The 15102-nt window shown below is 32.5% G+C and overlaps 1 long non-coding RNA gene across 1 annotated transcript; it reads left to right on the top strand.

Annotated features, from left to right (window-relative positions):
* Nucleotides 1-1181: 1181 nt before the first annotated feature.
* On the top strand, nt 1182-7663 carry LOC120274174. The gene is made up of 3 exons (XR_005540712.1): nt 1182-1278; nt 2500-2656; nt 7535-7663. It is a non-coding gene; the product is annotated as an uncharacterized LOC120274174 (long non-coding RNA).
* The last annotated feature ends 7439 nt before the right edge of the window (nt 7664-15102 follow it).

Below are 15102 nucleotides of genomic sequence, written 5' to 3'. Positions count from 1 at the left end.
ATATAAGATATTTACTGACGGATTTTAATCTGTTGGTATAGGTAGACTTTTATCTATAGTAACAGTCAAATTTGTAGCTATAGATTATCTATACCAACGGAACATTCAATTTGTCAGAATAAATATGACATTTACTTACAGATATTGTTCCATTGGTATAACTACTACTCTATACTTATACTTATCTATAGCAATGGTTAAATGTAATAGCTATATATTATTTATACCAATGAATCTTTAAAAGTGTTAGAATAGATCAGACATTTAGTGACAGAAATCATTCTGTTGGTAGAGCTATATGTTTTGAATTTTATTTAATTTTTATATTTATGTTTAGTAGAGCATGGCTTAATAATAATATTATCAGAATTAAATTTGAGATTTATATTGAGAATAATAATTAAATTAAAAAAATTAATCATTATAAAATAAATATAAAAATAATGTTATGATAATTTACACTATAAATTATAAGCACATTCAGTAAAAATAACAATCTAATGAATATCGGTTGGATATATAAATTACAAATTTATGAAAATTAATTAACTTATTATTTTATATAAATTAATTTGTTATATATTTTTTTATTTGATTAATATAAATAATTATTGAAATAAATATTTAAAAGATTAGCATTCATTATTGCAACTACTAAAAAAATATTTTATTTTTTGGTAAATAAATATTTGATTTTATTTATTTTTAAAATTACTTTTAACATTAGATTATGATATTATATATATATATATTGAAAAAACGCATGTTATTAAAAGATAATGTTTATTATATAAATTAATGGAATTATAATTATTTCATATAAAAATATAAAATTAATTATTATGTTAAATTAAATTGGTTTATTGGTAGTTGTTTAATATTTAAACTTAAATAATAAATATTTAATGAATAATTATTTTACTTCCTCTTGTATAATAACAAATAATGTTCATTATATAAATTAATGAAATTGTAAGTATTTCATACAAAAATAAAAAATTAATCAATTAGTTTATTGTTAATTTTATAATATTTAAATTTAAATAATTAATACTTAATGAATACGAGAGCTTTATAAAAACTTAAAACTTTATAAAATATAAATAATAAATATTTTTTTAATAAATTTTATTATATAACAAAAACAAAAGTTATTAAAACATCAACAAACCCATCTTCACCCCTTCTCCTTGCCCATCTTCATCCCTTCTCATTGTTGCCGGAGGATCGAGGTTTTTTCCCCGCGGATGCTCCTCGAAACCCTAAACCTTCTTGCAGGTACTCATCCACTTCTTTTTCCTCTTTTTGAAGAATTGGTTTCAAATCCTCTTTGTTGTGCCCTAGATCTTGGTGGGGGAGAAGCACACTCAAATTAGATGGCAGTATCTCCATGAAACTTGTCAATTAATCCTCTCTATAAACATCCTAAATCCCTAATTTAATCCAGTTTCATTTGGTTTTTCTACCTAATTTTCATCGTTGATGTGTTTCTCCTGTTGTAGTTGCCATCTATTTCCTAATTTTCGTTAAATCGTTGAATTTCTTGGTATAATCTATTTGAGAATGAGAAAATCTGTTAAATTTCGCATTCCCATGATGTTTAGGCTGTGGATCTGATCTAAAACCTAGTTATGAATCCATCTCCAATTCATCCAAATGCCTTTTCATTTCTAAAAGAATTAGTTGAAATGATTCTAAATGGCTCCTTTTTTTTCCCTTTTGGATTTCAGTGTTTTGTTTAGTACTATGTAACATCACATACTTGGGTATGAAATTACCGATATCCTATGAGAAAGAGTGAAAGTAATGAACCATATGAAAGTATGGGGTGATTTCTTTTTGTTTGAGAAATTTTGAGGCGTAGAATTAAGTGAATTAAGGGGGAGGGGGTTTGGAAGTTTAGATCAATATGGAGTTCTTGATAGGTGATGTTTTTTATGTGTCTTCAATTTTTGGCAAGACGTAAGTAAGAAGGAGAAAGTTATTGATTTTATAGACTTTGTTTTGTTGATGTGGTTATTGTTATACGTATTGCACTTCAGGATGAAAAACAACACTATTTTACCACTCAACTTTGGCAAAGATGTTGCTTTTGGTCCACTAAGGATTGAAATGCTGGTTTCTTTTATTTAAACAGGCAGTGGAGTTTGCATGATGAATATCTCTTGGAGAGATGGGCATCCTTCATTCATCCAATTCATTTCGTCCTTTCTTAGTGCAAATTCATACCGCCTCAACTTTCTTCCAATCACTATAAACTTGAGAAAAACTTCTTTTATGATCTAATGCTTTTCTTCTTGACCTTGTCTTTTATTTCCTCCTACTCTGGTTGTTTTCTGTTGTATTATATGATATAGTATAATATTGTGACCTGAAGCTTAAATGTATACTATGATGGCTAGTTTATTCTCATGTCATCTGTTCATGTATTTTTATTTTTTTCTCGGAACATCTAGTTTCTGGCTGATATTTCTTTATTATTAAATTGTGTTTAAATAGGTTAGTGAAGAAGTGGAGCTTGCTTTAGCGAAGTTGGGGCCTGCCAAGCTTGGTACCATGTGTGACTTGTGGGAACTATCAACTTAATTGATAAGACTCTGAAGTTCTGATCTGGAAATTATTTTGCAGCCCGATTCTTGCATTTTGTTAGAAAAAGGTATTTTATCTGTTACTTAAGTTTAACTTAACTGATGAAAAGTAGTACACATAACATGAACTTTGTGCAACAATTCCACCAGAGGAATTCTCCATTTGAAACTGTCTAGCACTGAAGTTCAAGTCTAAGAAAAAAATGAAATGTTTCATATTGGAATTACTTAACACAAGCACTCACAATGCTATTTGTATAAATTTTATTTACCTAATAATAGACTTCTTGAGTATTTGATAAGCATTAGCTTTTTCTCAAATCATAATCTCATGCCACCTGAATCTCATGTTTAATAAGCCAAGCTTGAATGAGCGAAGCTTCATTTAAGGTTCTCCTAAAAACCACATTTCAAAAAGGGGTCTGGTTAAGTCTAACATTACTGTATTAGGTCAGTTAATCCCGCTGATAATAGACTTCTTGAGTATTTGATAAGCATTAGCTTTTTCTTAAATCATAATCTCATGCCACCTAAATCTCATGTTTAATAAGCCAAGCTTGAATGAGCGAAGCTTCATTCAAGGTTCTCCTAAAAACCACATTTCAAAAAGGGATCTGGTTAAGTCTAACATTACTGTATTAGGTCAGTTAACTGATACACCAAGGGTTTAAGAGTTGTATACTACAAGCAACCAATAAGGTTTTCTACATACTAGTGGATCCCAAGTCTCAACAACATATGCATGAGCCAAATGAACATACATGAACTGAAAGGAAATGCAACAGAGAGAACAGTAGTAAATACTCAGTACACTGCCACACCGCTGCACCTACTACCTGTAACAGGTTGGGAAAAGAAAAAAGGGGGTGAGTAACTAATGTTACTCAGTGAGGGCCAGTTAACACAACTCTAATAAAGATATACCACAATATTAACATAAATCTCCAAATATGATATTTTACAAATAAAATAACTAGTTTAGCGCATGAATAGATATAATAGTAAACTTTAGTACAAAAACAATAGCAAGAAAGATAGGATAAGAAGGCATTCTAACTCAGTTAGGGTTTTAAAATATCAAAGTGGAAAAATACTGAATATAGAGTTCCAATTTATGAAAAAGCTAATCATGAAGCATAGCTTCCATAATAGACATGTAAATCAAAATAGTTCCCAGTTATAAGTATAACAAAGTAAATAACATGAGTTTTACAATAAGTAAACATAATACTAGTGCCAAATCAAATTTATGAGAGACTGTCCTCCTAAGAGTGACAGCTGGGCTTCGCCCCCTCACCACAAATTCAATATGATACAACAAAAGAAACACAAAGGGATTAAATCTCAAACCCAGTATAAAGCAGCACCCAACACTCACCCAGCATAAAGTGGTCTAAAAATCTCCCTAAACCTTCACCGCTGTCACGGTTAGAATCAAAGCCATCAAAGTACTCATGACTTTAACGTTGACCCATCGGTTCACCGTATGGTGACAACGGCTACTCGATGAATATCCAGTCAGGATTCTAGTACACTCCCACCTGAACTGGCCCTTATAGTAATCAGTTGGTCTACATGCCACCTCAAAAAGCTGGCTGTAGAAGTCAGCCTACTGCACCAGGGAATCACCATACAAACTCAACAATAAGCACAACTCCACATGGAGTACATTAGCCAACACCAAACCAACAACAACAATACCTCAGCCATTTCCATAAGGAAATCATAAAAGCACAAGTAAATTATCAAGCTTTTAACATAAATCAATTTACAAAAATTTAACACAAGAAACAATGTGGAAATCCTTTCATTTGAACACAAATTGCATAAAATAAGCACCAAGCAAATAAACTCCTTCTAGGGTTAAAACTTCTCAAAAGCAATCATAATAATCCACAAAACTCATTAAGCACAAAAGATTATATAAACATATAAATATGGGTAATCTTCTAATAGAGTCATGCTTAATAGTCCCACTTACTAAATTGACGATTCCTCTTCCTTGCAAGCTAATCCTCGACGAACTCTTTGCCTCGAGCCAACGGCTACCTCCTTGCCAATCACAACAAACAACATCAAGGACTAGCACAAAAATTCAAGCAAAGAAACCCTAGGTTCGTTCTACCAAACAACCCTAAATCGATCCTAGGGTTGGCTCAAAACTAGGTCTAAAGGTTACCAATGAATTTGTAAGGGTTAGAGCTTCACTCTAATCCAAAGAAATTGAAGAAACAACGAAAGCTTCTCGGTGCTACGGTACACTCGGGATTGCTATAGTAACCAAGAAATTACTACAGTAAAAGCGGCCCTTAAACAATGGTTTTCTCCTGATTAACAACACCTAAACAAGAAATTTATTTACAAAAATCCACCACAAAGAATCACAAGATCAAGGGCTACAATTTGAGCCTAAAATCAAACCAAACCAAGAAGTATTCTAGGTTTTCCAAGATTTAAATACGAGGAAAATACATGTGGCCCCAAACATTTTATTATTATTTATTTATTTCATTTATTTTTGCATGCATGGCGGCTACGGAAAAGGAAAAAAAAACCCCTTTTTATTAAATTCTTTTAATCTTTATATTTTATTAGGTTTTCAAAACTTTAGCCGCCGCCTCTTTGTTTCTTCCGATATAGATTCTCGTTTGGACTAAGAAAGAGAGATTTAGGTTCTTTTCTCTTCTCTTTTTCTTTTTGGTGTGTGGTGCCGGCGGTGAGGACGGAGATAGACCTCTTCGTCAAGAGTTGTGTCGTTATTGTTGTGAGGTAAGCGTTCTCTTCCTAGATCTAGGGTTAAGTGGTGGATTTTTTTTTTTATCTCCTAGATCTTGTCGTGGCTTTGTTTATTGATCTTGATTAGGGTTATGTTGTGTGCTTAGTGGATTGATTTTTCCCGTGATAAAATTGGCCATTGAACAATAAATTTTCTATATTAATTTGCAAAATTGTTGTTGCCTTTGCTCATGGTCAAGTTCTTTGTGTTAAAAACATTGTTCTTGATTTGAAAAAAAAATTATTATTATTTTTAAAATTAATATGGGATTAAGTGGTGATGGCGTCCACTTTAGCACTCACAAATTTAATATATATATATATATATATATATATATATATATATATATTAAATTTATTGGATTGGATGATTGTGTTCATGCAAAGTCAGGTTCTTAATATATTGATAAATTGTATTGCTTTTTATAAGAAAACATAGTTTTGCTTTTATTTATTAGTAATTTAGAATTTGCAGATGCTACTCAATTTTGATGGATGTAACCCAGGTTCTATATTCCACTTAGATATATGAGTATTATAATTAATTAAATTTTTTTAGATATTGTATTTGCTTAAGCTTCCTAAGGAAATAGTAATAGTTGTTATTTTGTTTTCTGGTAAGCTTAGGGTTAGTCTGTTGATATCATGGGTTGCTAAATTTTTGCTCTTATGTTGTAATGCTGGTAAATAGTTTCATTCAATTTATGTGCATTCTAGGAGTATGCATTAACTTATGGGAATGTTATGGATTGAAGCTAGCAAGTGCTCTTGGAAAATAGGGTAACTGATTGTGCATAATTTATTTTGGTTTAGTTTGGCAAGGCATCATTGTTTGTTTTCCTCTTATAATTAAAGACCATAACTCTGTTGTGTTGTTATTAATTTGTTTATTTATGTTTGACTGATTAAGGACTAAGTACATGGTGTGTGTTTGACTCAGTGTCTAAGTGACCAACTTGGTTTGGTCAATGGTTATTGTTTTAATTTAACTTTGGAATCTAAGCCAAAGTGTAATGTTTATGTTTAGGGCCTTCTCTCGAATTCTGATTTTAGTGTCCAAGTGGATTATATAGCTTGGGGATTTTTCCAGGTAAGTAAACCACATATAAATACCCATATATATATATATATATATATATATATATATATACATACACATTTTTTACTCTTGATAAATTGTCATTCCATTGAGTTAGTTTTATTTAATAGTTATTTAATTTCTGATAGTTGGTATTTTTTATTAGTTATTTAATTATTTAGTTTTTTAATTTATGGTTATTTAATAGTTTTTTTCTTTTTTTTTGTATTGGTTATTTATATGGTTTATTCAATAGTTATTAATGTTTAATTATGTATACTTTTAGAAGCATGTGATCATTATAAACTTTTCTTTTTAGTTAAATTTTTAGCAAATTTCTTGATGTCATATTTTAATCCATTATTTAAAAAGTTTCATGTAGGAAAATACGGATTCATGATGTATTGTTTTTGAATTATTTTATTTGTTTAATTCATGAATATTTGCATTTACTTGAAGTGCTGAGAAATGATATATTTGTTTTAATGCTATTTCCAGATTATAATAATTTGTTAAATTGTGTGGAATATTCTGTTAATTGATTGTTGATTATTTGATATAATTGGATTAATTTTTATTAGAAAACGCTATCACTAAATTTTCATATTATTGCGTTGACGATGATTTTGGACCCGACATATTTTGTTATAGAAACTCGTAGCCCCCAATTAATTGTGCAATAACCCTGTCACTGGGGGTTAAACACTGACGGTGTCGACATGTACTTCTGACATATAAACTATAGTTTCGCACTGTTCTGTCAGTGAAGAATAACGGCTTCTGATATTCTGGCTCGGGTCACCAAGGGTAAACCTATGAGTTCTGAAATCTGACTCAGGTTACCGAGTTTAAATAAATGAGTTATGAAGTTTTGTTTCGGCATTAGTTGTTTGAAGGACTTATATGCTCGTTATTTTGGTAAACTAAATCTGTATTGAATTATTTCTGATTTCTGGATTTCATTTTGATATTTATTCCATTATGTTACATTTTGTATGTTTTTAGAAATTATTGAATTTTTTGTGATCCCGATATTTTTAGTGGTTGCTTACTGGGCTCCCAAGCTCATTAAGTTGTTCTCATTTCCTTTCAGATCAGGAGTAGAATTAGAGGGGTGGACAGCTTAGCGAGGTCGTTGAGCAAGTCGCCGTCTAGTTCTTTATCAAGTTAATAAACTTCCTTGTTGTGGATTTAAAACTTCTTGTCTTATGTTTAAATGTCATGTGAGACACTTGTTATTTGTGTTCATTGTATTTCGAACATTGTGCCTCTTTGTTGCTTTTGAAAGTTAATGTCTTGTTAAAGGTTGTTTTTATCTAGTGTGAGACAGGTATTGAAGCCATGCGTGCCTACTTGGTCACAACCTTGTAGGTATGCGGCCGTTTGTCAACGCTTCGGGTTTGGGGCGTGACAATACAAAAAAAAAACCTTTGATCGAAGCCTCACCGAGCTCAAGAGGATGAGAGGAAGTGAATGGATACTTTGATTCGTCGGAAAGGTTATCAAAAAAAAAAATTTCTCCATAAGAGGTGCTTGGTCGAATGAGAAGCAAATGAGAAGAAGAAAGAAAAAAGTTGGTCATTAAAATTTGATCCTTGTATTAGGGATTCCTAGATGGTCCTCACTCAAGTCATCATTTAGCTAGGGGAAAACAATTACTCCCTCCATTCCTAAATACATGTCATTTAAGGATGTTGCACAAAAATTAATTAGGAAACACTAAATTATCTAAACTTTAATATAAAAAACAACCAAATTACTAAACTATCTCTCTCTTGAAACCATGTATTTTTCTTGAGGCTATAAATATTACTCTTTTCATTTATGTAACTTAAGAAATTGAAGATGGGTAAAATTGAAAAAGGAATAAATATTGATTTGATATTGTAAACTGATAATTATTTTGAAATAGATTTTTTTTTTCTTAAAATGACATGTATTTTGAAATGGAGACAGTATATGTTTAATAACTACTTTAATACACTCCCCTTCACCCTTATTAAAATTGATTGTATGCTTTAATCCCCTCCCTAAGGTACTAAATTTAAAGAGGAACAAGCAAAGGGCCATTGTGTTTACTATCTAGAGTAGCTTTGACTTTATTAATACCTCTAATGATTTAGACACGTATATGTTAGCAAGTATGGATCAAATTGCATTGCCGTATAGTTTATTCTGACATGTGTTGCTACAAATACATGATTCTTCATTTGATTACCTCTCCGAAGTCTATCCATTTGTTTGGTTTTATTTTGGCCCCCGTTCACTTTTCACAATCTAAGTGTTTGTTAGTTTTCTTTGTCTTACCTTTTATATATTTGTATTTGCATGTTGTCCTTGGCTTCTGTTAATATAAGTTGTGATTTATCTAATTTTTTTTAAATGTTATATATATACACGCACATATTATTTCACCTCTATATAAATAAAAATGATTTATTCATGCTAAATAACTTAAAAAATTGTATATATTTGAAAATGTATTTAGTTGTACTTTTTTTTTCTTATTTGAGAACTTGGTTAAGATTGGTGCAAAGATGAAGAAGTGGCAGATTTTTTTTTTATAGAGAGGGGAAATAACATGTATATATAAATGGAACTTTTTTTTTTGGAAGAAGTAAGCCTGTTACATACCGTTTTTATCCACTTTTCTTAAAAAAAAAATAAAAAAAGGGTAAGTTATGTTTTTCCCTAAAGGAATTGCGCTTCCTTTAGTTTTTATCTTTTTGTTTGTTGCTTCTGCTGTTTCTCTTAACCACCCCTGGTGGTTATCTTTTGTAGGAGTCTTTACTCTTTTTTGCAAGGTTGTCAGACCCGGACCGGCCCGGCCTGTTCAACCGGAAAAATCGGGAACCGGCCATGTGGCCGGCCCGGGTATACCCCATTGACCCGGGTATTAAAAACCCGGTGTTAACCCGGTGATCCGGGCGGTTCAACCGGGAACCGGTTGACCCGGCCGGGTCAATCGGGTCACAATGTTTAATTTTTTTTTACAATATTTAATAATTTATTATTATTTTCTCATTAAAAACCACAAAATTGTGTATATTTATTAATATTAATTTATAATTTATAATCAATAAATCGAATTACAATATATATATATATATATATATATCATAAACATACCAACAAAAATTAACATTTAAAAATAAAATATATTAATGTGTTATGTAAATACTTTCTAAAAATTTAATTTATTAAGAAAATAAAACAATAAATGAGTGTAATTTTATTATAAAAATATAAAATTAAAGTATTCTAATTAAATAAAAAATATAAGAAAATTTAAAACAAAATAAAAACTCAATTGAGGTATAAGAATTAGTGAATTAAATTTCTTATTTATTTTAACAAAATCAACCAATAAACAAATAAATAAATAAATAACACCGAGAGAAGTTCGATAATTATATATTAATATATTAAATTTATAAATATTTAAAAAATATAAAAATAAATGACATAATTAGAAAACTCTACTGTATATAAAATCATTTATCAATTTAAATTTGAGTAGGTTTTTATAATATAATTATGGGTTTAATATTATATTTGCTAATTATTAATTATTATAATATTTTTTATATCTAATTATTGACCCCGGTTCAACCCCGGTTCAACCCGGTCGAACCCATTGACCCCTGACCCCTGGGCTTAACCGGGTCATTGCCCGGGCCGGGTCTGACAACCTTGCTTTTTTGTATCGTCTCTTCTTTTTAATGCTTGTAGTTTATCCACTTAAAAAAAATAAAAAATAAAAAAAAATAAAAATGATATGATGTTAAATATAACTGCCATTTGGCAACATATCTCCATCGACACTAAGGGCGTGTTTGGTTTGCCGAAGTGGAGGCCGAAGTGGCTGAAAAGATGAGTTCCGGACCACTTCCTTGTGTTTGGTTCGCCGAAGTGGAGGCCGAAGTGGTGATTTGACAACTTCCAAAACCAGCCACTTCCTACTTTGACTTCCGGATTAAAATCTCCGAAGTGGGATTTGAGGCAACTGACTTCCTTCATGTGGTGTGTCATGTGGGTTACTTAGGATCATTTCCAAAAAAATTTTAATAAATAAAATAAATTTGTAAATTTAAAATTAAACCAATTTATTGTAAATATTAGTGAACCATTTAAGTTGTAATTTACGGGTTGATTTTTACAAGACTAAAAAAATAATTCAATTAAAAGTTGGGAAATTAGAATTAAATCAAATTATTGATAAACCATTTAAAATTAATTTGTAACTTACGGGCTCATTTTTTTGCAAAAATAAAAACAAAAAAATAACTCAATTAAAAACTTGTAAAAATTAGAATTAAGCCAATTTATGTAGATCAACTATTAAAAAAATATAATGTGTGGTAAATAAAAAGTAATTAACATAAAAAAACTTTAAAAACAACATTATACTTTAAAAGCATTTATAATAACCTCTTTAACAAATATGGGCTAACCTCACCCCCTACTCGAATTGGTGATTATAACCTCACTTCAAGATTACTAAACACAAAAGAACCGTTGAAATCACATTTCAGATTTTTCACTTCCATCATCCAAACACATGAAGTGGTTCTCGATGCGACAATTTCCTCTCAACCAAACACATGAAAGTAGAGACCTCCAACTCGATTCCACACTTCCACTCGAGTGGTATTTTCAGACTTCCATCACTTCGGTCATACACTTCCTAACCAAACAGGCCCTAAACATAGATGAGAATGTATGGTTGTATAAATAGAATAAAATGCAATATTAAGCACAAATAAATTTTACCCGGAGGTTCTGACCCCTGAGGAGTTGAGAGGGTGGCTTCTAAGGCAATCACTACACTGATAAGTATGAAGGTTATGGGAAACCGGAATGGATATTTCCCCTGCTGTCATTAAGCAACAATAAATGTAAATATTCTGTTTCCTCGCTTTGGATTCTTATGTACTCCATGGCCAGCCTTCCATTGAGACTGCACCAGATTGCAAACAAACCAAGAGAGCCTGTAGGCCCACCAGAAGTAACAAATGAGCCACGCTGACGTACGTAGAGATAGCAACCCAGTCTTTTGACAAAGAATGGATATGGCACCCCCCTTAAACATTACATTCTATACAATGACAGCAAGAACAAAAACAACAGCAACAACCACACTATGTAGTATGTAAAAGTAAAGTACGTGTTGGTCCATGACTTACATATTAATTTGGAGTTGGAACGATGAAGAGGGTCCACAAGAAAGATCCTTTGCGGGCAACCTCCAACAAGGCATATCCGTTGTCCGACCCTCACGAGTGTCGACGTGTTAGCCGCCCATTGGGCAAGGGTCCCACATCCGTGGACAATTATTATTATCCCAGTCTTACCTGCCGCTCGGCCGACATTAGTCGTAACACAGTGCCACGTTTTAGACCGGAATGGCCTGCAATCCCTTCACGGCCTTTTTTAAAGTATAAATTATTTCATAATTTCTCATTCTATATTACAGGAATGGCGACATTCCTTCAGGGTCAGGCGACCTCGATTTTTGTTTTTGCTTTGGTTCTACATATTATTCACAAGCGTATCACCTCAAGAAAAATCAACAGTTACGAAACTTTCTATCCTACCATATAAATTCTCTTTTGCAGTATGTAAATGAACTTGATTTCCGTTTGTTAATCCACCAATTGAATTTTCCGGTACCAGGCGTGCAAGACTTTGTAAGCTCTTTTCTTTTCACTCAGCCTTTAATTAGGATTGACCGGATAAAAAGCATAGATCACAATTCAAATTTTAATTTTTTTTTTATTTCAGATGATTGCTGGTTCATGACTCCTATTAGGGGTAAACCCCTAATATTAATTACCTCAAACAATGTCATGGGAACCTTTGATTAAGAAACAAGTGTGAATGAGAAATAACTGAGTAAACATAATAATTTTTTATTAATTTCAAAAATGCATATGAACACATGATCATAAGCAAGGATACAAAAGTAAGAGAGCTATTCTCTAAAAGAGTTTAACAAGAGATTTTTTAAAGCGGGCTATGTTTATCATGCTCTTCAAACTCTTTTTTTTTCACTCTCTTGTACTTGGATTCTAGTTAGCTACATATTTATAACTTTCAAGGACTATTTTCTATATTTTTGATTTATTATTTTTTTTTTCTCAATCCTATGATTATGAACAAAAGCATATGGGAAAGACAGAGCCTTAAGCTTGTAATTTCAATAAATTAAATTAAACTTCAAATCAGTCAAATTATTGGCCATTATCGATGGAGAAAACGCGGATATGGTGAATATTAAGTCAAATATGCAAAAGTGTGTGTAAGTGTAATGACAACAATCTATTATTAATGAACCACACTTCTAGACTTCTCCACACTTGTCATATCGTGTGTGACTAGGGAAACGTCATTGTTGCTTCACTCTTAAGATTCAACAAACAAATTAATTTATCTTTTGATGATCATTTATTAAAATTGTTCCTATTTATACAAACTAATTAATTCTTCCAAACGTGCTGAATATCTGTAATAGATCATAGAATTTACGAACCTTTCTCAGTCACTGATATAATAGCAAGTTAATCCGTCCATTTGTTCGGTTCGGCTGACTTACGTATTGACGTGGCAAAAGTTGTATGGAGCGGGGTTATCAAGATATGTGTACTGACTTTCCAAGAAAGAGAGAGTGGGTTCACACGGATTCATTTAACAACCAGGTTGGACTATGACAGTTTACCATTGGCTCTTCACCACGTGCCTCTTATATGCTAAATCCCCCTCCACCAAAACAAAGTTGTCTCTCGTTGCATGTCCGTTGGCTTTTGCTTTGGAGTTGGGATTTTGTCCGAATTTACAATACAAACAATTGTGGTTGATTTGTCTCCTTTACTATGGGCTTCGGTTTGTGTGTTGTTTTTTTTATAATATCTGAATTAATTCCTCTAATTTTTTTTTAGTCTCTCTACTCAAAAATACTCACAATTAGTTTTTTTATTTTTAAAAATAAACCCACTTAATCCCTCCATGTTTAAAAATGACCCAACTAGTCCCTGTATTTTCAATAGGGGCTAGTTAGAAAGAGACTAAGAGCAGAAAGATTAAATGAGGTTATTTTCAATAGTAGAGGGTCTAGTTGAGAACATTTCTGAGTAGAGGAACCAAAAAAGAAGAGAGAGAAAAATAGAGGAACTAGTTTTTTAAGTGGATAAATTACATTCATGAAGAAAAATAACAAAATAGGATACAACAGAAGTCTACTAGCTGTAGGACGAAGAGAAAACAAAAAAAAATAAAATAATGGGTCTCCTGATCCCAAGAACAAAAGAAAAACTACTCCACACTACCATTTTGGGCCACCTCGGACGTGAGAGCACTCTCCACTCTCTCTGACCGAGGTCCAAAGAACTTTAAATTACGCCAAATAGAAGAGATAAAATCATCTAATTTCGCTCCGGCAGAGTTTTTATGTTGTATTTAATGTTTTTTTTAAAGTAATTTTTAATTGTACTCTCAAGTCCCCACGTAATCTTTTTTCCGTGTGGGTCCATGGATTCTGCAGGACACGTGTTGTTCTACTGCACGTCATCTAGCTACTCCCTGCTTCAGCACACGTGGCAGCAGCTAATGATGCCCGCTTCCTTTCTGGGCCCTAGATCGACGGCGGGTGATGCTTCCAGGGACGAGATCGGGGGAAAAGATGACTGCACTGCATACGGCGTTGGACCCATACGAATTAGTGCCCCACCTCCCCAGTGGAGATAAGAATGAATTGTTCATTGTTCTCGCCTGATATCAGGTACACGTGTTCCTTTTTTTTTTTTGGGTCCCACCACATCGCGACGTATGGCCCAAAAAATGTTGTAATTTTGTCCTGTTGATCGAGTTCCTCCCTCGCATCTGCAGTCCGTTTGGGCGAGGATGCATTACACAGCGCGGATCAGATGATTCCGCGCGTCGGATGACAATTCCAAGAGAGGGGGTGGGTGGTGAAAATCGAGGTGTCCCGTGTTTCTTATTGGAGAGTGGTTGTCGCCTTGTGTGGGGGGGTAAAAGGGAAAGAAGGGAACCACGGATAGATTCAATGCCGGGGCTGATCGAGACTGGACACGTTGGACGGACCTCATCTGCACAATCCAAGTCACTTCGTGCTTGTCCCATGTCCCCCTATTCAACCTTCATCGACCCTGGGTAACCATTTGATTCACAGAGTGCGTGTATAAAAAAACAGAATAATTTTAATTGCATTTTTAATTAATGAACTTACAAATGAATCATGAGATGGTGGGAATCAACGATGTTCTCTTGTGACTGGGTTCCGGTTGGGATAGGGAATAGGGATAATATTAATGTTGTATGGTATAAATGGATATCTTAATTAAAGAGACCAGCCTCAATATCTTGTCTTGTATCTAGCAGTAATTCCGTTAAGAAATAAGCAACTATTGTGATTGGCCCTCATCTAGCTATCTAATATCCTGCCTTCTGTTTCCAAGATGAACATGTGGCCACTCGTGGGTGTTAGACAGTATTTCTGTGTTTATGTGTGTGTTGTTTTTTAATATCTTATTCTTTCTTTATTATAATAAAATTATCCCAAAGGTTGGAATAATGGAAAAAATGATGGATATTTTAGTCATTTCAAGGGCAAAGACCAAGTTTATAAACAGCGTCTCCGTTTCT

This window comes from Dioscorea cayenensis, chromosome 12, assembly GCF_009730915.1.
Source record: "Dioscorea cayenensis subsp. rotundata cultivar TDr96_F1 chromosome 12, TDr96_F1_v2_PseudoChromosome.rev07_lg8_w22 25.fasta, whole genome shotgun sequence".
Taxonomy (NCBI): Eukaryota; Viridiplantae; Streptophyta; class Magnoliopsida; order Dioscoreales; family Dioscoreaceae; genus Dioscorea; species Dioscorea cayenensis.
This window is presented reverse-complemented; position numbering and strand designations above follow the sequence as displayed.